This window comes from Schistocerca nitens, chromosome 1, assembly GCF_023898315.1.
Source record: "Schistocerca nitens isolate TAMUIC-IGC-003100 chromosome 1, iqSchNite1.1, whole genome shotgun sequence".
Taxonomy (NCBI): Eukaryota; Metazoa; Arthropoda; class Insecta; order Orthoptera; family Acrididae; genus Schistocerca; species Schistocerca nitens.
The window spans coordinates 1,100,342,542-1,100,369,356 of NC_064614.1; the positions used below are offsets into that span (position 1 = coordinate 1,100,342,542).

General features: G+C 44.5%; 1 protein-coding gene and 1 pseudogene across 1 annotated transcript in view; one reads left to right on the forward strand and one right to left on the reverse strand.

Annotated features, from left to right (window-relative positions):
• The window catches only part of LOC126198763 (uncharacterized), a 210,100-nt gene that overhangs the window by 170,527 nt on the left and 12,758 nt on the right, over positions 1-26,815 (reverse strand). The window lies entirely within an intron of this gene.
• Positions 9,813-9,930, forward strand: LOC126202997 (5S ribosomal RNA; annotated as a pseudogene).

Genomic DNA, 26,815 nt, shown 5'->3' on the forward strand with positions numbered 1-26,815 from the left:
AAATCATTTTCGGTAAGTCCATACATTACTTCCGTCGCTTTTTCTTTTACTGCTTCAACAGTCTCAAATCTAGTTCCTTTCAAAGCTGACTTGACTTTCGGGAAAAGAAAAAAGTCACAGGGGACCAAATCAGGTGAGTAGGGTGGATGATCTAAGATGGGAATGTTGTGTTTTGCCAAAAACGTCTTCACTGACAACGCGCTGTGAGCTGGGGCATTGTCTTGGTGAAGGATCCATGACTTTTTTCTCCACAAATCGTTCCGTTTTCTCCGTACTCGCTCACGTAGGGTAGCCAGGACGCTAATGTAGTAATGCTGATTCACTGTTTGTCCCTCTGGTACCCAATCAATGTGCACAATCCCTTTGATGTCCAAAAAAAAAAAAAAAAAAAAAAAACAATCATCATTGCCTTGAATTTCGATTTTGACATTCGTGCTTTTTTTTGTCGTGGAGAACCAGGAGTTTTCCAATGCATCGATTGGCGTTTAGTTTCGGGATCGTAAGTAAAAAACCACGATTCATCGCAAGTAATAACATTTTGTAAGAAGGTGGGATCACTTTCAATGTTTTCCAGGATGTCAGAACAAATCATTCTTCGGCGTTCCTTCTGTTCAATTGTGAGACACTTTGGAACCATTTTTGAACACACTTTGTTCATGTTGAAACTTTCATGAAGAATCTGCCTAACACTTTCCTTGTCAACTCCTGTTAACTCAAGACACTGCTCTGATTGTTAAACGGCGATCTTGTCGAACAAGTTTACCGATTTTTTCAATGTTTGCATTAGTTTTTGCTGACAATGGTCTGCCAGTGCGAGTGTCATCACTGGTGTCTTCGCGGCCATCTTTAAATCGTTTAAACCACTCAAACACTTGTGTTCGCGATAAACAATCATCGCCGTACACTTGTTGTAACATTACAAACGTTTCACTTGCAGATTTTCCTAGTTTGAAACAAAATTTGATGTTAACACGCTGTTCTTTCTGTACACTCAACATTTTCCGACGCACAGACAAAACGTCAACTACTTAAAACAGACGCCACGGGCAGACTGAGTGCAGGAGGCAGATGAAACTCGAGCAGTAGGCGGAGCGAGAGTCACGTGACAGGCCACGCGACTTTCAGCCTTATTGCATTCGTTTTATTGTTTCATCAGTACTAGTCCGGTTTTTTTTCTAGCCACACCTCGTATCATGGTATTTCAGTATGAACAGGACAGAAGAGAATAGTCCCTAATGACTAAAGGGCACTATAATATTTCTATGGCACCTGAAAGTCGACTTCTTTTGTTCTCATTACCGTAACGATCCAAATAGCTTCGAGCACGTGTCTGTCTGGACTTTCGAGCGGTGAAAGTAGTGTACACTTGTTACAGCGGCGGTTCGACGGCATTGGCTGTGAGTCGAACTGGTGGTACGCATGCCATTCGGTCTACTTTCGTTTCCCAGAAGATAATAACTCCTTATACTGAAACTGGTCGTCTTCGTTCGACTACAGTTTGAAACTCTCCTGTAACGCTGCCTCCATACATAGCAGATCCACCGTGGAGTCTGTAATCTGGCAGTCTGCATTGTTGCACTGCATAGCGAACAATAGATTGGAGCGCTGCTGGACTCTAGTTTCAAATTCTCCTTTTGTGATGAGTCTAAACATAGTAGACTCACCATGATGCCTGTAGTCTGGCAGTGTGCGTTGTTGTGCTAGACACGAACAGTAGATTGGTGCGCCATTGGATACACAATATTCCTGTGTATTGAGGGAAGTTTGACCAGCAACGGATGGAGCTGCAACACTTCAGAGCTCGAGGGAGCACCTCCTCAAGCAGCCAACTCAGTGTATTATATATCGACAGAGCAATGATCGGCCACACATCGCAAAGTTTCTGTAAATATTTTTCGTAGAATGATGGAAAATACTGGCCGTTGTCGACATTTCGATCACTGCGCATATCTGGGAAATGACTGGTCGGCAACTTGCTCGTCAGCGCAGTCCATGACTAATTGTTAGTGCTCGGTGTTCACATCTGCAAACAACACGGATGCGGGCGAGGGTCCCCATCAACACATCCACGGTGTTTATGGTTCCAGTCCGTGAAGTTCGGAAGATAAAACAGCAGAAAGTCTGGTCTTACACCATGCTGAATGCTCGCTATCAGAGATCATGTACAGTTCTGTAATCTTAATCCTTTAAGTTGTTATCTATGTAAATTGCAGTATATACGAGTAGTGTTCCAACTTTCAAAGGCAATGTTTTAATGAGTACAATTGTTTTTATTGAAACTAGAATTGGTACCTAGTTACTCCGTTTTGTCACCGGTTAGATGAACTAGTTTCCTGGGGACAAAGTAGACGAGTGCTGCTTATCAGCGAATTAGGTCCCGGGCTCACTTCCAGCGGTGACGCAGTTGGAACAAATACGCTGCAGCCATTACGTCATGGGACGAAACCGATACGCGTACTAGATGCTGGGTGCATACCGGTGCTGCACTACAGGAAATGGTTGGCAGACGTCCTAAATGGCTGTCGGCTGGAGGGGTAGCCAATTACTGGGGATGTTTCTAAAGTGTCCGATCAAAGTACCACGTAACGGCTTCGTCACTCACAAGGCTACATATTACCACAACACAAAACTATTCCATTTTAATCCTGAGGCGATAAATAAACGAACAAAGATAAAAGGAGTTACTTACGTTAGTGTATTATCTTTACGGCGTTGAATACTAACTTAAATAAACACGAGTGCAGGGAGAAACGTGCTGTGTCCTAATTGACAGAACAACCTCACCGTTCGCACAAATCAGTTCGTTGAACAAGCCGAACATTACTGCTATTAATAGAATGTTGGTCCAATCTTTGCAACGAAATACAGCAGTCTTTCTGCGTAGCATGGATTCGACAAGTCCTTAATAGGTTTCGGTTTTACTAAAGCACTAATTTAAGCGCAGGCTTTAGTTCGAGATGGTTTTAATAGTTTCCACAACGAAACTCCGTCAGAAAATCTGGCAGATGATCCAAAGAGATTGTCGTCGTATGTAAAGTACACTAGCGGCAAGACACAATCAGTATTTTCACTGCGCTGTTCAATGATAACAATGATAACAATATCGCTGACAGTGCCACTAAAGCTAAGTTACCGAAATTCCTTCACCAAAGAAGACGCAATAAAAAGCCTGAATTTGCAACAAGAACAATTGCTAACATGAGTAACTTAGAAATAGATAACCTCGGTGTAGCGAAGCGGATTATTACACTAAATAAAGGCAAGGCTTGCGATCCAGATTGTATAACAGTCATATTCCTTTCAGAGTATGCTGATACGATAGCTCCACACTTAGCAATCATACACAACCACTCCTCGATGAAAGGTCCGTACCTAAGGACTGGAAAGCTGCATGGGTCAAATCAATATTCAAGAAATGAAATGGGAGTAATCCGATGAATTACAGAGTAATATGCTGACGACGATTTGCAGCAGAATTTTGAAACAGAGACCGCGCTCGAATGTTATGAATTACTTCGGAAACGGGCTATTGAATAACAGTAATCACGGATGCAGAAAATATCATTCTTGAGAAATGCAACTCTTCTCACGAAGAAATGAACGCTACCGACAGAGGATCTAAAATTGAAACCATGTTCCTAGACTTCCACAAGGCTTTTGATAACGTTCTTCACAAGTGACTTCTAATCAAGTTGGGTGCCTATGGAGTATCGTCTCAGTTGTGCGACTAGATTCGTAACCTACTGTCAGGAAGGTCAGAGTTCGCAGAAATTGGCAGAAAGTCATCGAGTAAAACCTAAAACATATATGGCGCTCTCAAAGCAACTGTTATTGGTCCTTTGCTGTTCCTAATGTATGTAAACGATTTTGTAATTGATGTCATTTATCTTCTAGTAAAGTTATCAGGAGATCAAAACCAAAGGCAGAATGATTTAGACAAGATATTTGATTGGCTTGATAAGTGGTAGTTAATTCTAAATAAGGAAAAGTGTAAGGTCATCCACATGTGTACTAGACTGACTCAGTTAAATTTCAATTAGACAATAAATCACACAAATCTCAAGGCTGTCAATTCAAGTAAAACCAAGGAATAACAATTACGAATAACTAAAACTGGAACGATCACATACGAGATAATGTTGTGCGGAAGGCGAACCAAAGACTGTGTTTTATTGGCAGAAACTTAGATGCAACAGATCCACTAAACAGACTGTGTACATGACGCTTGTGTGCCAAGTGGTAGAGTGCAGCAATGCGATATGGAATCCTTACCAAGTAAGACTGAGGACATCGAAAAAGTTCAAAGAAGGGCAGTTCTTTTTGTATTATAGCGAAATAAGACGAGTGGGAGGGAGGGGGGGGGGAGCGTTCATCGATATGATAAGCGAGTTGGGATGGCAATCATTAGAATAAATGCGTTTTTCATTGTTATATTGAATCAGGTATAAGGATAACATCCTCTGCTTAATAGATGAACCACAGACAAAAATTGAAATACTACATACTGATGGTTCAAATGGCTCTGAGCACTATGGGACTAAACATCTATGGTCATCAGTCCCCTAGAACTTAGAACTACTTAAACGTAACTAACCTAAGGACATCACACACATCCATGCCCGAGGCAGGATTCGAACCTGCGACCGTAGCAGTCGCGCGGCTCCGGACTGAGCGCCTAGAACCGCTAGACCACCGCGGCCGGCTCTACATACTGACATCAATGAGGTACATAAAAATATAAAACAAACATTGAAAGAGAATAGAATAACCAAATTAACTTTCTGGCTGTAGCACTGAAAAACAAAACAATAAGCATATGTTTGAAATTTACCTTGAACCCACGGCAACCAACATTATCATTCCCCAATACTCAAACCACTCACACGTCCAAAAGCAAGCAGCACATCGACCACATGCTGCATAGACTCAACACAGTGCCACTCAATAAAGGAAACTACCAAAAACAACTAGGTATTATAATAAGATAACCAAAAGAATGGTTACAATAGTAACAAAGTCACAAAGCTAAACAACAAAATTAGAAGTAAAGTATGAGCAGGGAACACAAAACTATGGATGACAAAACAACAGAAGCAAACACCATCACAAATTATTATTACTAAACAATATCAATTACTTATTTTTTCCATACAACAGGGCGTACATACAGAAGCGCAAAGCAGAAAGTCAATCATGGGATCCATTGACATGGAAAGAACAATAAAAGCAGCGAAGGACGGCAGTGCTTTCAAAACAGCTGCAGTAGCCTATCGAATGTCGTGGTAAGTTGTACTCTGATATTACTGACAACAAGAGGCTGTTTGTAGAGTTTCACTCTGTCTACATCAAAACAAGAAAAGGAAATTTATGACCATCTCCTGTTGCTGGAGGCAGGATTTTTCAATATGACACCTAAGGATCTACGATGCGCAGCGTTTGAATGGGCGGAGAGGAATATTCTTCCTAATAATTTAATAAAGGAAGTGGCTCGATTGATGGTTTCCGGAAACCAACAATGAGATCGACGTCAAGCGCCTAGGATGTGCAACAAACAATGCGACGATACTGGTGAGCACGAAAATGACGATTTGTGGAAAAACCGCCCCTACATTTCTTTTAAAGCAGTTTAATTTACTTTTACTCGGCAGTAATAGAGAATTTTTTCTTGATAAAGAAAACTGTAACTATATTATGTAATTAAATTTTTGCTTTGAACGTGTAATTTATACTGTAAATAGTTTATTTTTCTCTCAGTATACTTTTTCAAAAATAAATCTCATTTTCGCAGTTTATTTAGCCCCGTTTTACTATGTGATCCTAAACTGTCGGACATAATAACCACTTGGGCATTTTTCGGAATCTTTTTCCCAACGAGAATAATAAAATCAGATTCATAGGAGAACAGTCTAATTGTACACCCTGTGATTTTGGAGTTTCCAGATCGATTACAACTTCCCCAAAAAAATAACCAAACCTCAGAGTACGACATTACAGAAGATAAACTTCTTTGTCAAGATCGCTAATAATAACCTTTATTCTCGATATCCGGTTTCTGTAATCAACGTTACCGTCTTCAAATCCCGACAGATGGTAACATTGATTACCGAAACCGGTTATTGACGGTAAAGGTTTATTATTAGCGATCCCGCCAAAGACGTTTATCTTTTCTAACGTATCGTCCCTAGTATATCAAAATGAGTAAACTTAGGGCAGCGGTTAAGCCTGCCCTTCCCCTAAATACTCGCCCTGGTCAACGGATATTCATTGAGGTGCTGTATTGCATAATGGAAATTTCTAGTTTTATAATGGGTCATTGTGAATTACACGCGGAGTAGAAACTGTATGTATGGACTCATTTTTGAATTTGGTAGTGCTTCCATGTCGATAAACTACAGATATCGATCTGGTGCTGAATGAGCTACAGCCGAAGATATAATCAGATTTGAAATGATAATTAAATGGACACCCTAGCTGCAAACAAGCGTTGATATACTTCATAGGGGACATGTTGAAAATGTGTGCCCCGACGGGTATTCGAACCCGGGATCACCCGCTTATATGGCAGACGCTCTATCCATCTGAGCCACCGAGGGCACAGAGGATAATGCACCTGCAGGGACTTATCCCTTGCACGCTCCCCGTGAGACCCACATTCCCAACATGTCCACACCACTATATTCGTAGTGCTCCTAATAGATGTTTGCCCATATACTCATTACTCGTGGCAGATTAATCTACCAAGTCCCGTACGAGTTCGGGCATAAGGTGTGCGTTCGCACAAGAAGGTCAATGGCCGGGAAGCCATATTTTAACTATATATGACGGTATTATCTGTTCCCCAAAGAACAGTTACCGTTGATGACCATGCAGCTTTGCTAGAATGAAATGATAATTAAATGGACACCCTAGCTGCAAACAGGCGTTGATGCACTTCATTTGGGACATATTTCATTCTAGCAAAGCTGCATGGTCATCAACGGTAACTGTTCTTTCGGGAACAGGTACTACGGTCATATATAGTCAGATTTGTTATCACAGTCCTATAAAACACTCATCCTTTCAAACTTCGAACGTCCCCACCAAACTTCCCTTGCTGCCGATTCTGCATTATACCGCAATCTAACCATCAACCATCAGCTACAACCCGAAAAAGCTTTTTTTTCAACCGACTGCAAACCTTACTTTGACCTCACAGTTCCCTGTCCTACTTTACTAGCTCCAAAGGCCTGACTACAATACATATGGGCTTTCGCCGCGCCTCCGCGTCTCTATCGACATGTCCCGCCTTCCCTCCATATCCGAGCCCTCCATACACTTTTCTATTTGTATCTCAATCGGTTTATTCTCCCAAGCCATAAATTCATTTCCGAAATCTACGCATCCTTCAAACCATGGCCTACTGTCATCCTAATGATCTCGTAACACCTACATCACTCATATCAGTTCATTCCCACATAGAGATGACGCATGTGTTTCCATATAAGCTCCTCTTCAAAACTTCCCAAATCTCAATCCCTACCCACAACTTCCAGAATAAAGAGAACGTACATAACATCACCATTATCTCGTCATAAACATCATTGACTATTAAATTGTAATGTATGTAAATTGTAGGTGGAGAAAGGAAGAAAAGAATGGAAAGGGATCACTGCTGTCATCTGCATCGGAACTTTACGAGGAATCAGCGGCGACGAGTAAAAATGGATATCGTACCGGGATTTCCCACTTACTAGACGGGTGCATCGCAACTGCGCGGAGTATCTCTGCAGGCCTCACGACCGATTCAGAATCTCATCGAACGCCAACTATCAGCAGTCCCTGTCCATATCCTCCATGTCCCATACTCTGAGATTCCCACAGGATACCGGACGTATTTGTGCTTCAGCACTAAGAAGCTGGATCCATTGTCCAGCTAGACGAATCAGTTACATGAATGCGTGGTGTCTGTTCCTTCGGACATGTGCTGAAGAACAGACACGAGCAGAATCTGCAGGTGTGATACATTATATGTAAATTTACGGTGGTGAGGGGAAGAAAGGAAAGGAAAAGGAGGGGATGACTGCCGTCAGCTGTCGTGAGGCGTGTCGAGGTATTCGGTGCAGCTGCGTCAACGCCGTGTCCCGGCGCAGCGATTAAAGCTCCCGGTTTAGATTCCCGGTCCGATACATATTGCCACTCGTCACCGCTGATTCTGTGTAATTAGAATTACATATTAATACCTTCAGCTGCTGACGGGCATTGATATATATCAACGGGGACAGGTGAGAATGTGTGCCCCGACCGGGACTCGAACCCGAGATGTCCAGCTTACATGGCAGCCGCTCTATCCATCTAAGCCACCGAGGGCACAGAAGAAAGTTCGACTGCAGGGACTATCTCGTGCACGCCTCCCGCGAGACCCACATTCTCACCTTATATGTCCACACACTACACTCGTAGTGTCCCTACCCAACATTACTCGTGGAAGACATTCTTACCAAGTCCCGTTTCGGGTAATATGTGTGCATCCGCACACATATATATCAACGCCCGTCAGCAGCAGAGGGTATTAATATATAATTCTAATTTCTTTCTAAACGGCTGCAGGTCACCAATGGTGTCTGTCCTTTCGGACATGTCCGAAAGAACAGACACCATATCCATATGAGTATATGAGTCTGTGTAATGTCCCAATGCACGCGACAGCAGTGACCCCTTCCTTTCCATTTCTTTTCTTCCCCTCACCACCTTAAATTTACGTATAATGTATCACAGCAGCGGATTCTTCGTAGTGTCCGAAAGAACAGACACCACGCATTGATGTAAATTATTTTTTGTTAATCTAGTAGTTTTATATAATTTAATTGATGAAGGGTGGTGATTTTGCTTCTTGCATCCCTCTCTCAGCAGGGAGAATGTAAATGATTGGTACATAAAAAGAGTGCTCAGTTTTTATTCCTAGTTTAGGAATGTAAGGGTAATCAACCCAGCCTAGACTGGTCACAGCTTTACTGGTTCGACCACTCTAGCATAGTCTACTCTCTTGCACGAAGGACGTTCAATAAGTACTGCAACACATTTTTTAAAAGCAGGTTGGATTCATTCAGCATTCCAGTACACCATATCATTCCCTACTCTTTTGCCTACAAAAATCTATTTTACAACATACTCTTCGTTCATTGCGACTACCTTACACCACCTTACTGAGTGGGCTGTATGCCCGCATGGTACCACTCCATTTGTCGACGTCGAAACCAGCGTCTTGCTGTATGAATAACCTCCCCGTCATCCACGTACTGCTTCCCGTGGAGTGCACCCTTCATTGCGGCAGCCAAATGGAAGTCGGAAGGTGCAAGATCCGGTCTGCAGTGTGGAACAGTCAAATGAAGCTTTATGATCTCCTATCGGGTGATCAGACTTGTGCGAGGCCTTGCGTTGTCATGGGGAAGGAGAAGTTAGTTTGCATTTTAATGGCGACGAACACGCTGAAGTGGTTTCTGCAGTTTCCTGACGATAGAACAGCACTCTTCAGAATTGCTCATTACACCGCGAGGGAGGACATAAAAGAAAATAGCCCCTTCAGAGTCTCAGGACACCATCGTCACAACCTTGCCGGCTGGAAGTGAGGCTTTGAATTCTTTCTTTGGGGAAGAGGTGATTTGGTACCACTCCATGGATTGCCGGTTTCTTTACGGTCCGAACTGAAGGACCCATGATTCATCGCCTGTGACGATGTTGGACACAACATTGTCTCAATCAGCCTCGTAGCAGGCAATCGATTCTGTACAGAAGATCCTTCGTTGCTTTTTATGGTCTTCTATCAGGCGGCGAGTGCCAACGGCCTTGCCGCAGTGGCAACACCGGTTCCCGTCAGATCACCGAAGTTAAGCCCTGTCGGGCGGGGCTAGCACTTGGATGGGTGACCATCCGGTCTGCTGAGCGCTGTTGGCAAGCTGGGTGCACTCAGCCCTTGTGAGGCAAACTGAGGAGCTACTCGATTGAAAAGTAGCGGCTCCGGTCTCGGAAACTAACATACGGCCGGGAGAGCGGTGTGCTAACCACATGCCCCTCCATATCCGCAAGCAGTAACGCCTGTGAGCTGAGGATGACACGGCAGCCAGTCGGTACCTTTGGGCCTTCATGGCCTGTGCGGCGGGAGTTAAGTTTAGTTTAATTAGGCGGCGAGGAATCCAGTTGGCACACACCTGTCAGTAGCCGACAGGTGGACTAATGTGTCAGCACTACCGACACAGACGTCCAGTTGTGCAGCAGGTGTTTGATCGTGATCTGTCGATGACCTCGAATGAGAGTGTCCGCACGTTCCGACATTAAAGGACTCGCAGCTGTGTGGGGCAAGCCGGCCGAAGTGGCCGTGCGGTTAAAGGCGCTGCAGTCTCGAACCGCAAGACCGCTACGGTCGCAGGTTCGAATCCTGCCTCGGGCATGGATGTTTGTGATGTCCTTAGGTTAGTTAGGTTTAACTAGTTCTAAGTTCTAGGGGACTAATGACCTCAGCAGTTGAGTTCCATAGTGCTCCACGATGGAGACAGGCGCCTTATCTAATGACTCAATGTGCTTTTGTTCACTGCCAAATCTCCGTAGACATTCCGCAAGCGCCTGTGAATATCTGCGATTTTCTGGTATTCCACCAAAAGACATTCAGTGACTGCTCTCTGCTTAGAAAGTCGTTTTGTTGGCTCCGCATAGCACCACCACCTATGGGAACGCCATGAAACTATAGAAGCTGAAGCAGGAATACGCCACAATGTCCCATAACAAAACTCCACATTTTTTTCACTCGCAATTGGCCGTGAAAAAAAAATGAATTGCAGTAAAAATTCAACGCCAATCGTACCTAGTAAAATTATTAATCAATTACTGAGTGCGAAGGTGAGGGTGTGTCTTCTTGAAAAGCAGATGGATTTGGAGGCCTTCCGGAGAAGGCGTCGCTGCTGCAAGAGTGTACAGCCGACGCAGCCGGCCCGGGAGAGCGGAGGCGGCCTCGCCAGGAATAGAAGCCGCGACCGCCGCCCGGGACCCGGGGCCGCGGGCCACCTCGCCTCTACCTGCCGCGGTGCGCGCACAGAATTCTCCACTTCCCGAGGACAAAGTTCACACTCTCTTCCTCTCTACACCAAGTTGGCATTTCGAGCGTGACGACTTTCTGCAGTCGCTCGTCAATTTCAGCTGCAACTACGCTAGATTTCGGCAAACTATTAGACTGGTGCGGTTTTGTTTGGCATGTCGGTATTCCAGTTACTATGGGCACATTTATCGAGTGTCATTTTTTAGCTGCAGTTCAGTGTTGCTGTGTCAGTTTACACACTGTCATTTTGTCATCTGAGATACTGAGAGGATCTGTGGACGCTGTAAAATGGAGTGCCGATGGAGAAATCGGAGCATTTCCGACATATTCTTCTGTTTGAGTTCAGTAGACGTATGACAGCAGCAACGGAAACAGATACGCTACTGGCCATTGAAATTGCTACACCAGGAAGATGACGTGCTACAGACGCGAAATTTAACCGACAGGAAGAAGATGCTGTGATACGAAAATGATTAGCTTCTCATCGCATTCACACAAAGTTGGCGCCGGTGGCGACACCTACAACGTGCTGACATGAGAAATGTTTCCAACCGATCTCACAGACACAAACAGCAGTTGACCGGCGTTGCCTGGTGAAACGTTGTTGTGATGCCTCGTGTGAGGAGGAGAAACGGGTAGCATCACGTTTCCAACTTTGATAAAGGTCGGATTGTAGCCTATCGCGATTGCAGTTTATCGTATAGCGACATTGCAGCTCGCGTTGGTCGAGAACCAGTGACTGTTAGAAGAATATAGAATCGATGGGTTCAGGAGGGTAATACGGAACGCCGTGCTGGATCCCAACGGCCTCGTATCACTAGCAGTCGACATGACAGATATCTTATCCGCATGGCTGTAACGGATCGTGCATCCACGTCTCTATCCCTGAGTCAACAGATGGGGACATTCGCAAGACAACAACCATCTGCACGAACAATTCAACAACGTTTACAGCAGCAATGACTACCAGCTCGGAGACCATGGCTGCGGTTACCCTTGACGCTGCATCACAGACAGGAGCGCCTGCGATGGTGTACTCAACGACGAACCTGGCTGCACGAATGGCAAAATGGAAAAACGTCATTTTTTCGGATGAATCCAGGTTCTGTTTACAGCATTGTGATGGTCGCATTCGTGTTTGGCGACATTGGGGTGAACGCACGTTGGAAGCGTGTAATCGTCATCGCCATAATGGCGTATCAGCCGACGTGATGGTATGGGGTGCCATTGGTTACACGTCTCGGCCACCTCTTATTCCCATTGACGGCACTTTGAACAGTGGACGTTACATTTCAGATGTGTTATGACCCGTATCTCTACCCTCCATTCGATCCCTGCGAAACCCTACATTTCAGCAGGATAATGCACGACTGCATGTTGCAGGTCCTGTACGGGCCTAACTGGATACAGAAAATGTTCGACTGCTTCCCTGGCTAGCACATTCTCCAGATATCTCACCAATTGAAAAGTCTGGTCAATGGTAGCCGAGCAACTCGCCCGTCACAATACGCCAGTCACTACTCTTGATGAACTTTGGTATCCTGTTGAAGCTGCATGGGCAGCTGTACCTGTACACGCCATCCAAGCTCTGTTTGACTCAATGCCCAGGAGTATCAAGGCCGTTATTACGGCCAGAGGTGGTTGTCCTGGGTACTGATTTCTCAGGATCTATGCACCCAAATTGCGTGAAAATGTAATAACATGTCAGTTCTAGTATAATATATTTGTCCACTGAATACCCGTTTATCATCTGCATTTCTTCTTGGTGTAGCAATTTTAATGGCCAGTAGTGTACATTTTCACCGTGTATGTAGATAATATCGTTGGACAGAGCACAGTAAGAAAACGGCTTTCTCGTGTTAAGGAGGATCGTTTTGAGGTTAGTGCCCCTCCACGTTTAGGAAGACCTTCGGTGTTTGATGAAGATGGTTTAAACGCATTAATCCACAATGATGCACGCCAGTATAACCGTGAACTGGAAAATGTGATAGAGTGTGACCATTCCACCATTGTGCGACACTTGCTTGCAATGTGGAAGATTGCAAAAACCAAGGGTATGGGTACTGCATGCACTAAGCAAAAATCACAAAAATCAACGGGTGGTCATTTGTGCATCTCTGCTTACTCGTCATCAATTCGCTCGTGAACAATATGACCATTCCTATCCTATATCGTTACTGGTGAAGAGAAATGGTGTCTTTATGCTAACATAATGAAAGACCAAACAAAGCAGTAACTCCCCGCACAAAGGTCTGCGCGCATCCACAAAAGATAATGTTATACATCTGGTGGAACAGTGTACTACGAATTGCTTCTGTGGTGTCACCGCTAGACACCACACTTGCTAGGTGGTAACTTAAATCGGCCGCGGTCCTGTAGTACATGTCGGACCCGCGTGTCGCCACTGTGTATTCGCAAACCTAGCGCCACCACATGGCAGGTCACAAGACACGGACTTGACCTCGCCCCAGTTGTACGGACGACATAGCTTGCGACTAGACCTACCAAGTATTCCTCTCATTTGCCGAGAGACAGATTAAATAGCCTTCAGCTAGTCCATCGCTACTACCTAGCCAGGCGCCATGTGTATCATTGCTAATTGCTTACTACTATGCAAGAGATGTATTTCAACAAGAACAAGACTACATTAAAGTTAAGTATATTAAAATCTCTCTTCTTTTCTTTATAGTTTTTCATCCAGTCTCCTGTTTCAGAATTTACGCCCGTCTGCGTTAGTTTCGCGTGCACCTAGCCACTCATTGTGTCGAGACCTTAGGGAATCGACACAACAGCTTCCTCGAATTGTAACCAACACTACTGACTTGCACTATCAACACCTGACACGTCTTGCAGACACAATCCACGAACAATGATTGGGAAGACTACATAAAGTGGTACTACTCCACGTTAACGCCCGCCCACATTCTGCTAGACTGACAAAAAAAAACACTACACAGCAACTGGGTTGGCCCCCATCTTATTCACCTGATCTTGCGCCCTCATAATTTCACCCTTCCCACTCTCTATCGAACAGCCTGCAAGGAACTTCGTTTCTAGATGAAAATGAGCTCCGAATATGGCAGGACGAGTTCGGCGCCCCAGAACTACGTCATTTCCACAGTCGTGGAATCGAAATGTTACCCAGCGTTGGCAGACTGATGTAAATAGTGAAGGCGAATATATTACTGATGAATAATGTCTCTCTTACGTGTATTTGTTGTGGTTATTACATTTATAGAAAAACACTATGATCATATGCACCAATCCAATATTAGCTTTATATAGCTGAAAACTGAAAATGTTTATTCAGTATATTAGAGGAGTCGCAATGTTTTCTTTTTTTGTGATGATACACTACGGGTGGTGGAGAAGGTTTTAAATTCGCGGCTACAAAACGCCCCGTCTACCGCAGCTTAGTCAATGGTCAATTAAAATCAGCTGTCGCCAGAGCATCTCGCGGTTCTGTCGTACTTTGCGTCGGCCACTTCCTACATTGCTCCCCATTACACGTTAACAGCATTTGTGAAGTGACCTGCTCAGTTTGTGTCACCATAGAAGCGTGCGGTAGCCAGCAGCCGATGTGGCAACGCTGTAGCAGCAAGTGACAGACATCAACTACAAAGTTATTTTAGCGGACTATAGTATAGACAGAACACTACTACTTACCTGGTGTGTGCTTTCAATCATTGAAACCGAGCCTGTCAAAGATCTTTTACCTCCATCTTCAAGTGGGTGTATCTCTCTTGGAAGGCATTTCTGACCATGTGTTCATATGACCTTTTTGTTTTGATCATCCCAGGGATAGTTTGCTGCAATTTGTTCCGGTTTAGAAGAAATCGCGGTGTACATTGCTTCTTAACTACACTCCTGGAAATTGAAATAAGAACACCGTGAATTCATTGTCCCAGGAAGGGGAAACTTTATTGACACATTCCTGGGGTCAGATACATCACATGATCACACTGACAGAACCACAGGCACATAGACACAGGCAACAGAGCATGCACAATGTCGGCACTAGTACAGTGTATATCCACGTTTCGCAGCAATGCAGGCTGCTATTCTCCCATGGAGACGATCGTAGAGATGCTGGATGTAGTCCTGTGGAACGGCTTGCCATGCCATTTCCACCTGGCGCCTCAGTTGGACCAGCGTTCGTGCTGGACGTGCAGACCGCGTGAGACGACGCTTCATCCAGTCCCAAACATGCTCAATGGGGGACAGATCCGGAGATCTTGCTGGCCAGGGTAGTTGACTTACACCTTCTAGAGCACGTTGGGTGGCACGGGATACATGCGGACGTGCATTGTCCTGTTGGAACAGCAAGTTCCCTTGCCGGTCTAGGAATGGTAGAACGATGGGTTCGATGACGGTTTGGATGTACCGTGCACTATTCAGTGTCCCCTCGACGATCACCAGTGGTGTACGGCCAGTGTAGGAGATCGCTCCCCACACCATGATGCCGGGTGTTGGCCCTGTGTGCCTCGGTCGTATGCAGTCCTGATTGTGGCGCTCACCTGCACGGCGCCAAACACGCATACGACCATCATTGGCACCAAGGCAGAAGCGACTCTCATCGCTGAAGACGACACGTCTCCATTCGTCCCTCCATTCACGCCTGTCGCGACACCACTGGAGGCGGGCTGCACGATGTTGGGGCGTGAGCGGAAGACAGCCTAACGGTGTGCGGGACCGTAGCCCAGCTTCATGGAGACGGTTGCGAATGGTCCTCGCCGATACCCCAGGAGCAACAGTGTCCCTAATTTGCTGGGAAGTGGCGGTGCGGTCCCCTACGGCACTGCGTAGGATCCTACGGTCTTGGCGTGCATCCGTGCGTCGCTGCGGTCCGGTCCCAGGTCGACGGGCACGTGCACCTTCCGCCGACCACTGGCGACAACATCGATGTACTGTGGAGACCTCACGCCCCACGTGTTGAGCAAATCGGTGGTACGTCCACCCGGCCTCCCGCATGCCCACTATACGCCCTCGCTCAAAGTCCGTCAACTGCACATACGGTTCACGTCCACGCTGTCGCGGCATGCTACCAGTGTTAAAGACTGCGATGGAGCTCCGTATGCCACGGCAAACTGGCTGACACTGACGGCGGCGGTGCACAAATGCTGCGCAGCTAGCGCCATTCGACGGCCAACACCGCGGTTCCTGGTGTGTCCGCTGTGCCGTGCGTGTGATCATTGCTTGTACAGCCCTCTCGCAGTGTCCGGAGCAAGTATGGTGGGTCTGACACACCGGTGTCAATGTGTTCTTTTTTCCATTTCCAGGAGTGTATTAACAAGTACTGGCAGAAAATTTAAATAACCGGTTATCTTTCATGAATTAATAAATGATTTTCAGAAGCTTAAACACACAAAAGAACTGCGCAGTTTAGGGTAAATAGACAGAGGGAGGACAGCGCGTGTTCACAGAGACAAGGCAGCATCAACAGTAAACAGAAATTATAAGGGGTTCCCATAAATTATCTTCACAACTGAAGACCTTAATAACTTTAAAACTATACTAGATATTAACAAATAGTTTTTGATACATCATAAGACAACTGATAATACATTTTTTTTTTACTTTTCAGGTGACGGAATTTTGACACAAAATTGAACTTGAAAACTTGACAGAAGTGGACCACACACAAGAGAGCTCAGGGTTTGGCCTGGTTCATATAGAGAACGTCCGGTACCCAAGTGTAACGAAACTTTCGAAAACGTTATGGAAGGGAACAATTGACAGGAATGGGGGAAAGAAATACCGTAGAAGAAGAATGGGTAGCTTTGAGGGATTAAATAGTGAAGGCACCAGAGGATCAAATAGGTAAAAAGACGAGGGCTAGTAGAAACCCTTGGGTAACAAAAGAAATATTGAATTTAATTGATGAAAGGAGAAAATATAAAAATGCAGTAAATGAAGCTGTCAGAAAGGAATACAAACGTCTCAAAAATGAGATCGACAGGAAGTACAAAATGGCTAAGCAGCGATGGCTAGAGGACAATTGTAAGAATGTAAAGGATTATCTCACTAGGGTAAGATAGATACTGCCTACAGGAAAATTAAAGAGACCTTTGGAGAAAGGAGAACCACTTGCATGAATATCAAGAGCTCAGATGGAAACCCAGTTCTAAGCAAAGAAGGGAAAGCAAAAAAGGTGGGAAGAGTATATAGAGGGTCTATACAAGGGCGATGTACTTCAGGACAATATAATGGAAATGGAAGAGGATCTAGATGAAGATGAAATGGGAGATACGATACTGCGTGAAGGGTTTCACACAGCACTGAAAGACCTGAGTCGAGACAAGGCCCCCGGAGTAGACAACATTCCATTAGAACTACTAACAGCCTTGGGAGAGCCAGTCCTGACAAAACTCTACCATCTAGTGAGCAAGATGTATGAGACAGGCGAAATGCCCTCAGACTTCAAGAAGAATATAATAATTCCAATCCCAAAGAGGGCAGGTGTTGACAGATGTTAAAATTACCGAACTATCAGTTTAATAAGTCACAGCTGCAAAATACTAACGCGAATTCTTTACAGACGAATGGAAAAACTGATAGAAGCCGACCTTGGGGAAGATCAGTTTGGATTCCGTAGAAATGTTGGAACCCGTGAGGTAATACTGAAACCCGTGAGGTAATACTAACCCTACGAGTTATCTTAGAAGAAAGATTAAGGAAAGGCAAACCTACGTTTCCAGCATTTCTAGACTTAGAGAAAGCTTTTGACAATGTTGATTGGAATTCTCTCTTTCAAATTCTGAAAGTGGCAGGGGTAAAATACAGGGAGCGAAAGGCTATTTACAATTTGTACAGAAAGCAGATGGCAGTAATAAGAGTCGAGGGACATGAAAGGGAAGCAGTGGTTGGGAAGGGAGAGAGACAGGGTTGTAGCCTATCCCTGATGTTATTCAATCTGTATATTGAGCAAGCAATAAAGGAAACAAAAGAAAAGTTCGGAGTAGGTTTTAAAATCCAAGGAGAAAGAGCAAAAACTTTGAGGTTCGCCGATGACATTCTAATTCCGTCAGAGACAGCAAAGGACTTGGAAGAGAAGTTGAACGGAATGGACAGTGTCTTGAAAGGAGGGTATAAGATGAACATCAACAAAAGCAAAACGAGGATAATGGAATGTAGTTGAATTAAGTCGGGTGATGCTGAGGGAGTTAGATTAGGAAATGAGACACTTAAAGTAGTAAAGGAGTTTTGCTATTTGGGGAGCAAAATAACTGATAATGGTCGAAGTAGAGAGGATATAAAATGTAGACTGGCAATGGCAAGGAAAGCGTTTCTGAAGAAGAAAAATTTGTTAACATCGAGTATAGATTTAAAGTATTTGTATGGAGTGTAGCCCTGTATGGAAGTGAAACGTGGACGTTAAATAGTTTAGACAAGAAGAGAATAGAAGCTTTTGAAATGTGGTGCTACAGAAGAATGGTGAAGATTAGATGGGTAGATCGCATAACTCATGAGGAGGTATTGAATAGAATTGGGGAGAAGAGGAGCTTGTGGCACAACTTGACTAGAAGAAGGGATCGGTTGGTAGGACATGTTCTGAGACATCGAGAGATCACCAATTTAGTATTGGAGGGCAGCGTGGAGGGTAAAAATCGTAGAGGGAGACCAAGAGATGAATACACTAAGCAGATTCAGAAGGATGTAGGTTGCAGTAGGTACTGGGAGATGAAGAAGCTTGCACAGGATAGAGTAGCATGGAGAGCTGCATCAAACCAGTCTCAGGACTGAAGACCGCAACAACAACACATGGAAGGGAACCATGTCCCGACCACATATTCAGGCTTGGCATACGTCATTTATGGAAACAGGTAGTGTTCTCCACAAAAAGGGAGCTAATCGCACATCTGTTTCAGACGCCGACGTGGACGAGGTACGGCAGGCGTTTGCAAGGAGTCCGACAAAGTGCATGCATACAGCGGTCAGAAGGATGGAAATGAGACAGTCAACAGTGCTCAATATCTTGCACAAGACGTTATGACTATATCTCTACAAGATGCAGCGGCTTTAGGCATTAAAGCCTACTAGCAAACCCCAGCGCGAACACTTTGCTGCGGACATACTACGCAAGACTGACGCAAACAAAGATTTTAATTTCATTTTTTCATTTTTTGTGGAAAAGATTTGTTTCTCCGATGCAGTGTTTCATGTATCCGGAAAAATGAATCGTCCTAACGTTCATATATTAGGGTTCACAGCATCCTCGTGTAACACGTGAAATGGAAAGAGACATTCCCAAGGTCAATGTTTGGTGCGGACTGAGGCACAATTGCAACATTGGTCCACTCTTTTTCATCGAGTCTGCCTTCAACAGTGGTGTTTTCCTGAACTTGCTACAAGAGTTTGCTGTGTCATAATTGTAACACCTGCAACCTTATGTCATATTCCGGCAGGATGGCGTACCACGCCACTGATCTGTAAATGTCCGTCAATTTCTAGATGAAAAATTTCCGGATTGGTAGACTGGACGAGATGTCGCCACGAACCCCTGATCTCACACCACTACGCTTCTTCCTGTGTGGTTTTGTAAGGGATCTGGTGCACCGATCCAAGGTTAGCGACTTGCAGGACTCGAAGCCACGCAACTCGTGGCTTTAGGAAGGACAGTATATTTTAAGAATGTTATTGTCAACTAAACTTTGCCTCATAGGTGCTGCTCTGTGATAAGCTGCATTTCACGCTGATACAGTCATCGTCTCCCAGCTGTTCCTCTGTATGGCAAAAATGGTTCAAATGGCTCTGAGCACTATGGGACTTAATTTCTGAGGTCATCTGTCCCCTAGAACTAAGAACTACTTAAACCTAACTAACCTAAGGACATCACACACATCCATACCCGAGGCACGATTCGAACCTGCGACCGTAGCGGTCGCACGGTTTCAGAATGAAGCGCCTAGAGCCGCTCGGCCACTCCGGCCGGCTGTTCCTCTGTACTCAGTACACATTGTTGTGCAGTTTGTTCACAGCCTACGAAATTTAATGTTTTCATAAGCGCAATAAGGAGTCCACAACTTAACAGGAATTAACACCGTCATACCATAACACCATCTTCTCAATATTTCGCTATTGGCACTACACATGATTGTAAGTAACGTTCTCCAGCCATTCGCCAAATCCAAGACCTTCTGTCGGATTGCCACAGGATATCGTTATTCATCGCTCCGAACCACTCGTTTCCAGTCATCTATTGTTCAATACTGTCACCCTTTACATCACCTCAAGCGTCGCATAGCATGGACTACAAAAATGTGATGCATTTGAGAAGCTCTTTCAGTATTCTTATTAGCTCCCTCGCACAGTCATCGTGATAGCCGGATTACTAGTAGCTCTTTGGAACTGACGGGTGATTCTTTTCGCTGATTACATGCGATTTTGATAGAACCACACTCCGCAGTTCTCGACGGATCCTATCTGTTAGCACATATGGTGTGCCTGGTCTTGATTTAGCTATGGTTGCTCCTTCACGTATGATCTTCATAAACGAGGAGGAGGAGGAGATTAGTGTTTAACGTCCCGTCGACAACGAGGTCATTAGAGACGGAGCGCAAGCTCGGGTGAGGGAAGGATGGGGAAGGAAATTGGCCGTGCCCTTTCAAAGTAACCATCCCGGCATTTGCCTGAAGCGATTTAGGGAAATCACGGAAAACCTAAATCAGGATGGCCGGAGACGGGATTGAACCGTCGTCCTCCCGAATGCGAGTCCAGTGTGCTAACCACTGCGCCACCTCGCTCGGTTCTTCATAAACGCTTTACCAACAATCTACCTGGACAGTTTTACAAAGGTTTAAATGTTCCTTTTGGATTTGTTACTCACGTGACATCCATTGACTGATCTCGTCTGATCGACCCATCCCACTTTTATTGGTTTTCTACTGACAACACAGTATTTCCCACATACGAGGTGCGGCTAGAAAAAAACCGGACTGATGCTGGAAAAAACATTTATTTACAATTATTTACAATTTCATGTTATCTCCTTCAATGTACTCTCCTCCTCGGTCTCTACACCGCTCCATACGAATTTTCCACTGTTCATAGCAATGCTGCAGATCATTTTCGGTAAGTCCATACATTACTTCCGTCGCTTTTTCTTTTACTGCTTCAACAGTCTCAAATCTAGTTCCTTTCAAAGCTGACTTGACTTTAGGGAAAAGAAAAAAGTCACACGGGGTGAGTAGGGTGGATGATCTAAGATGGGAATGTTGTGTTTTGCCAAAAACGTCTTCACTGACAACGCACTGTGAGCTGGGGCATTGTCTTGGTGAAGGATCCATGACTTTTTTCTCCACAAATCGTTCCGTTTTCTCCGTACTCGCTCACGTAGGGTAGCCAGGACGCTAATGTAGTAATGCTGATTCACTGTTTGTCCCTCTGGTACCCAATCAATGTTCACAATCCCTTTGATGTCAAAAAAAAAACAATCATCATTGCCTTGAATTTCGATTTTGACATTCGTGCTTTTTTTTTGTCGTGGAGAACCAGGAGTTTTCCAATGCATCGATTGGCGTTTAGTTTCGGGATCGTAAGTAAAAAACCACGATTCATCGCAAGTAATAACATTTTGTAAGAAGGTGGGATCACTTTCAATGTTTTCCAGGATGTCAGAACAAATCATTCTTCGGCGTTCCTTCTGTTCAATTGTGAGACACTTTGGAACCATTTTTGAACACACTTTGTTCATGTTGAAACTTTCATGAAGAATCTGCCTAACACTTTCCTTGTCAACTCCTGTTAACTCAGACACTGCTCTGATTGTTAAACGGCGATCTTGTCGAACAAGTTTACCGATTTTTTCAATGTTTGCATCAGTTTTTGCTGACAATGGTCTGCCAGTGCGAGTGTCATCACTGGTGTCTTCGCGGCCATCTTTAAATCGTTTAAACCACTCAAACACTTGTGTTCGCGATAAACAATCATCGCCGTACACTTGTTGTAACATTACAAACGTTTCACTTGCAGATTTTCCTAGTTTGAAACAAAATTTGATGTTAACACGCTGTTCTTTCTGTACACTCAACATTTTCCGACGCACAGACAAAACGTCAACTACTTAAAACAGACGCCACGGGCAGACTGAGTGCAGGAGGCAGATGAAACTCGAGCAGTAGGCGGAGCGAGAGTCACGTGACAGGCCACGCGACTTTCAGCCTTATTGCATTCGTTTTATTGTTTCACCAGTACTAGTCCGGTTTTTTTCTAGCCACACCTCGTATGTCTATACTGGCGGGTCCACCTACAGTGACAGCTAGTGGTCAATTCCGCATTACGTAAAAGTGTCCGGATACTTTTGATCAAATAGTGAAGATTACGAAGCAGTCTGTATAGGCTGTACACACCATGTCCTCAATCGTGCCGTACTCTGCACCCAGCAACAGCACTTGGGAGTGTTAACACTGCACGTTTTCAAACTGGACAATCCTTCCCGTGACTTTAGGCCAGTCAGTTTGTGTTCGAAACCTTACATAACAGCATACTTGAAATCACTATTTCAAGAAAAGTAAAAATAGTTTCGCAGAAGTACAGCTTGCTTATTGGTTTTATCTAATATTTTATCCTCATTACTACTGATATTTTAGTCATACTTTCAACGATGTTGAATCTGATATGCAGTAGGAGAAAACAATCAAATGTAATCGGCAAAACGAGGGTGGTTCAGAAGCGTTCCGTTAAGATCTACATCATCTTAATTGGTACGATTTAAAGATCTCTTAAGGTCCCCTACGACTCCTGAGATGGATGTAAGGCTACTATTTAATGTCCTGTTGACGAAGTCGTCTTCAGGAATGGTTTGAGAAAGAGGCCCGATGTGCTGTTTGTAGCAGTATTCTGTACAAGATAAAATTATACAGAATCCTGTCTTTCCTCTGATTTGATACTAACTTTCAAATTTTGCTTTTTTGCATGGTGTTTTCATCATAGCATACGCACTGTTTTCAACGCCTTTGATAGTTTAGTATATGCACCGTAATCCCTGCACGTCGGTACAATTTTTCTCCTAAACTTGTCCTTCGACTCGTACGGAAGGAAGTGACATAGGCAGCAATGGCAACGAAGTAGAAAGTCTTCCTTTTAGAAGCAAGGTTGTGGCAGCTGCTAAAAATAGACCAATGAGTACGTGACTCTGGTCTCGTAGCAATGTTAAGTAAGCTAATTTCTACAAGTAATTTGTCATCAATAGTGAGAGCATGTTCTGTATTTATACCCCATATAAATGGTACTGCAGACATTAGCAGTTGTTGCTAATATTAAAAACATTTGACACTGTAAGTGAAGAGTCTAACGCCCGCTGGTGCAGTAACAATTTCCGTCGAGGTGCTCAGTGTGAATACTGGTGGTTGATTGAATTTTCATTGCCAATATATAACAATTTTTGTTGAAGAGTGTTCACAGTAAAGCTGTAACTTTCACTCAATTACATAAACAGAGTGTCACGTCCGTAATTTAGAAAAACTTTGGATAAGGGGACTCCACCTCACAACTATTTTTTGCAGCCTTGAAAGAGGTATTAAATTAATTAAACCGGGATGAAAAGGAAGTAGCCATAAACGGATCTTATCTGAACCACCGTTCAGTTTGCAGATGACATTGTTTTGTTGACTTCGGATCCGGAAGTACTTTAGCAAAGAATGGGGAAAAATTTGGAAATTTGTGGTAAGTTCCTGTGAGACCAAATTGCTGAGGTCATCGGTGCCTAAGCTTACGCACTATTTAATCTAACGACAACACACACACCTATGCCCGAGGGAGGACTCGAATCTCCGACGGGGGAGCCGCGGGAACCGTGGAAAGACACCTTAGATCGCGCGCGGCTACTAAAGAATGGGGCAACTGAACAGAGCAAATATGACAGTGGGCCTGAGGAGTTCTCTGCTCTTTGGAGAAAGAGAAACTCTTGGCAGAGTTTTAATTCTCGTTTTAACTCCAAGATCTAACCGACTAACACATTTTTCTGATCAACTTGACAAGAGTACAAACAGTTTCATACATTCAGCTACATAGTATCGGCTAGTGCTATGCCAAGAGCTGACAAGAAACCCAAAGAAAGACAAGTGTTCATCCAAAAACAAATTTTGAAATGACAAAGTGTTAAAACGTACAGATTGCATTTATAGAAGTGTGTTTCGTACCAAGCTTTGCATTTTTAAATTATGTAGTAAAAATGTAATGATACTCTTTAGCTTAACGTTGCTACACTCGTACAATATGGATTCAGCCGTGATGTGGGGCTTGGGCAAGAAAAAAATCACGGATCTGCTGCTATTTGCGGAGTTAGAGTAATGGCAGTGAGGGCATTTTCGCGCAAGTTGGTGAGGTCGGGTGTTGAGCAGGTAAAAGTTTGGGATCTTTAGTGAGTCGAGCCAAACGAATAATGAAAAACTGAATGTCTGGCGTAGCGAGACGGAACATAAAAGCAAACAAATAGGGAACTCAGAGGCTGAAGGACGTGGTAGTGACTGTTTGTAAACTGAAGTGGAGGTTGGCTGGCTATATAGCGAAAATAAATGACGGGAGATCCTGTATCGCATACCTCGTGATAAGAAAGACCTAGAAGCCTAGGTATAAAGAAACTGTTATGTTTGGAAGTGACTGGAAGAGGCGTATGTCCAGCATCGGATAAATGGCGTATGACAGCAATGACGACGATGATGGTGATGATGATGACAATGATGATGATTGAAGTGATTTCTCAATCCAATTGTAAGAGATGTGTAGCGGTCAGATGTCCAGTGACGTCTACAGAGTGTTGGAAGAGCTGCTCTTCGCGTTGTCAGGATGACATCCAGCTCCCACCGCCCCTGAGCATTGCGGGTTCAGTGGGTTGGCAAGGGTTACTGGAGTCGTTGTACGAGCCATGTGGCTGTAGCATGACAGACAGAGTTCGTGACAATTCATTGTCTTAAGAAGCTCGAGAAACTACAGATACGCACCCTCGTCCAGTGACACTGCCTGCCATCGATTCACGGCATCCAGGTTCCGCAGGGATGGTGAAGCGTTGTTGCGAAGCGAGCTGCACTGCGGCACGTAGTCTGTGTGGTAGCGTGGTAGTTCGGTGCTGACGCACCAGAAGTCAGGCCGTACACAAAACCCTGCACCGGCAACGCTTGCAGTTACGTACGGCTGTACACCCAGCTTGGCGCAATATCTCTGCAGGGGACTTCTAACGACTTGTTGAGTCCATGCCACGTCGAGCTGCTGTACTACGGCAAGCAAAAGGGTGTCCGACACGATATTAGGAGGTATCTCATGACATTTATCACCTCAGAGTAGTACTAATAACGATAATGAAATTACGACCAGTGTAGGGCAATGAATGCGTTTTTTAAACTCCCCTCGGGCTCCAGACAGAAAGTTAAAATGTAGCGCATGTCTTCCGAATGTCTCGTTACACTAGTCCAACCACTGCTACGACAGAATACAGTATACGAGGTATATGAAAACTTCTGTTTATATTTCAGTAGGTATACATATTAAGCATTTTATAACTTTATTTGTCCAACATTTTATACCGGAGCTCAAACGTTTGTATGCATGATGGTACAGTTCCATTTGGGCAAAGTTTGTAGTTCGACAGGTATCGAAACAATACTCCACTTCTCGCCACATGTTCATAAGCATGATAGGCGTCGATCCGTTGCCTCACATTACCAGATCTCGAACCTCTGTTCTCTGAACAATGCCCTTGATAAGCCCCTTTACACTGAAATCCGGCGGCGTCAGTTCGGGAAACCGAGGGTGATGGAAATGGGACCCCCGAGACACCCCCCCCCCCTCCTTTCACCCTTCAAATACGACGCTCTCATGGAGAAACATGATAGTGATATGGGGCGTCGTCCTATTGGAAAATGACGTCGGGCGACATATTTGGATCTGTATAGTTCGCCAACATGTCGACATAGGTGTGCACCGTCACTGTAGATTCCATAAAAAAAAGTGGACCAATGAAACCATATTAATGTAATCCCAACAACGCATCAAATTAAAATGGTTCAAATGGCTCTGAGCACTATGGGACTCAACTGCTGTGGTCATTAGTCCCCTAGAACTTAGAACTACTTAAACCTAACTAACCTAAGGACATCACAAACATCCATGCCCGAGGCAGGATTCGAACCTGCGACCGTAGCAGTCGCACGGTTCCGGACTGCGCGCCTAGAACCGCGAGACCACCGCGGCCGGCCAGCAACACATCAACTTTTGGCGTGTCCCTTTCGTACTCAGTCACTTTTCCTGGGGTCTCACTTCCCCGTATTCGACAGTTATATCGGTTAACTCCGACACACACGTGGAAGATGGATTCGTCATTGAACAGCATCCCAATTGAGGTAGTACTTGTTTTCGTGTATACGATGCAACATTTCAACTGCACAATCACATCGTCTGTCGTGATCTTCAGGCTTAATGTAATGCCAAAGTTGGAGATTTCAAGCAAAAATCCCTAGACGTTTGTGGACAATATTGTGCACTGTCGAACGGAGGACGAGTAGTTAACTTCAAACTCATCTGATGGATTTATCTAGGCTTCTACTGAAAGCTTCTTCACACATTCCACGGTCTCTTCATTCACATGCGTTTTACGATGTCTCTGCGTTTCTCGAACGGTTTTGTCTCCCTGATAAATGAATTTACTTGCAGGAGGATTCACGTACCATTCTCGTCTTGCACGCTGCTGAACAGGTGTTACAGATTTTAACTCTGCTAACCACAGCACACACCGCACCTTTCGATGTGGCGTCAATG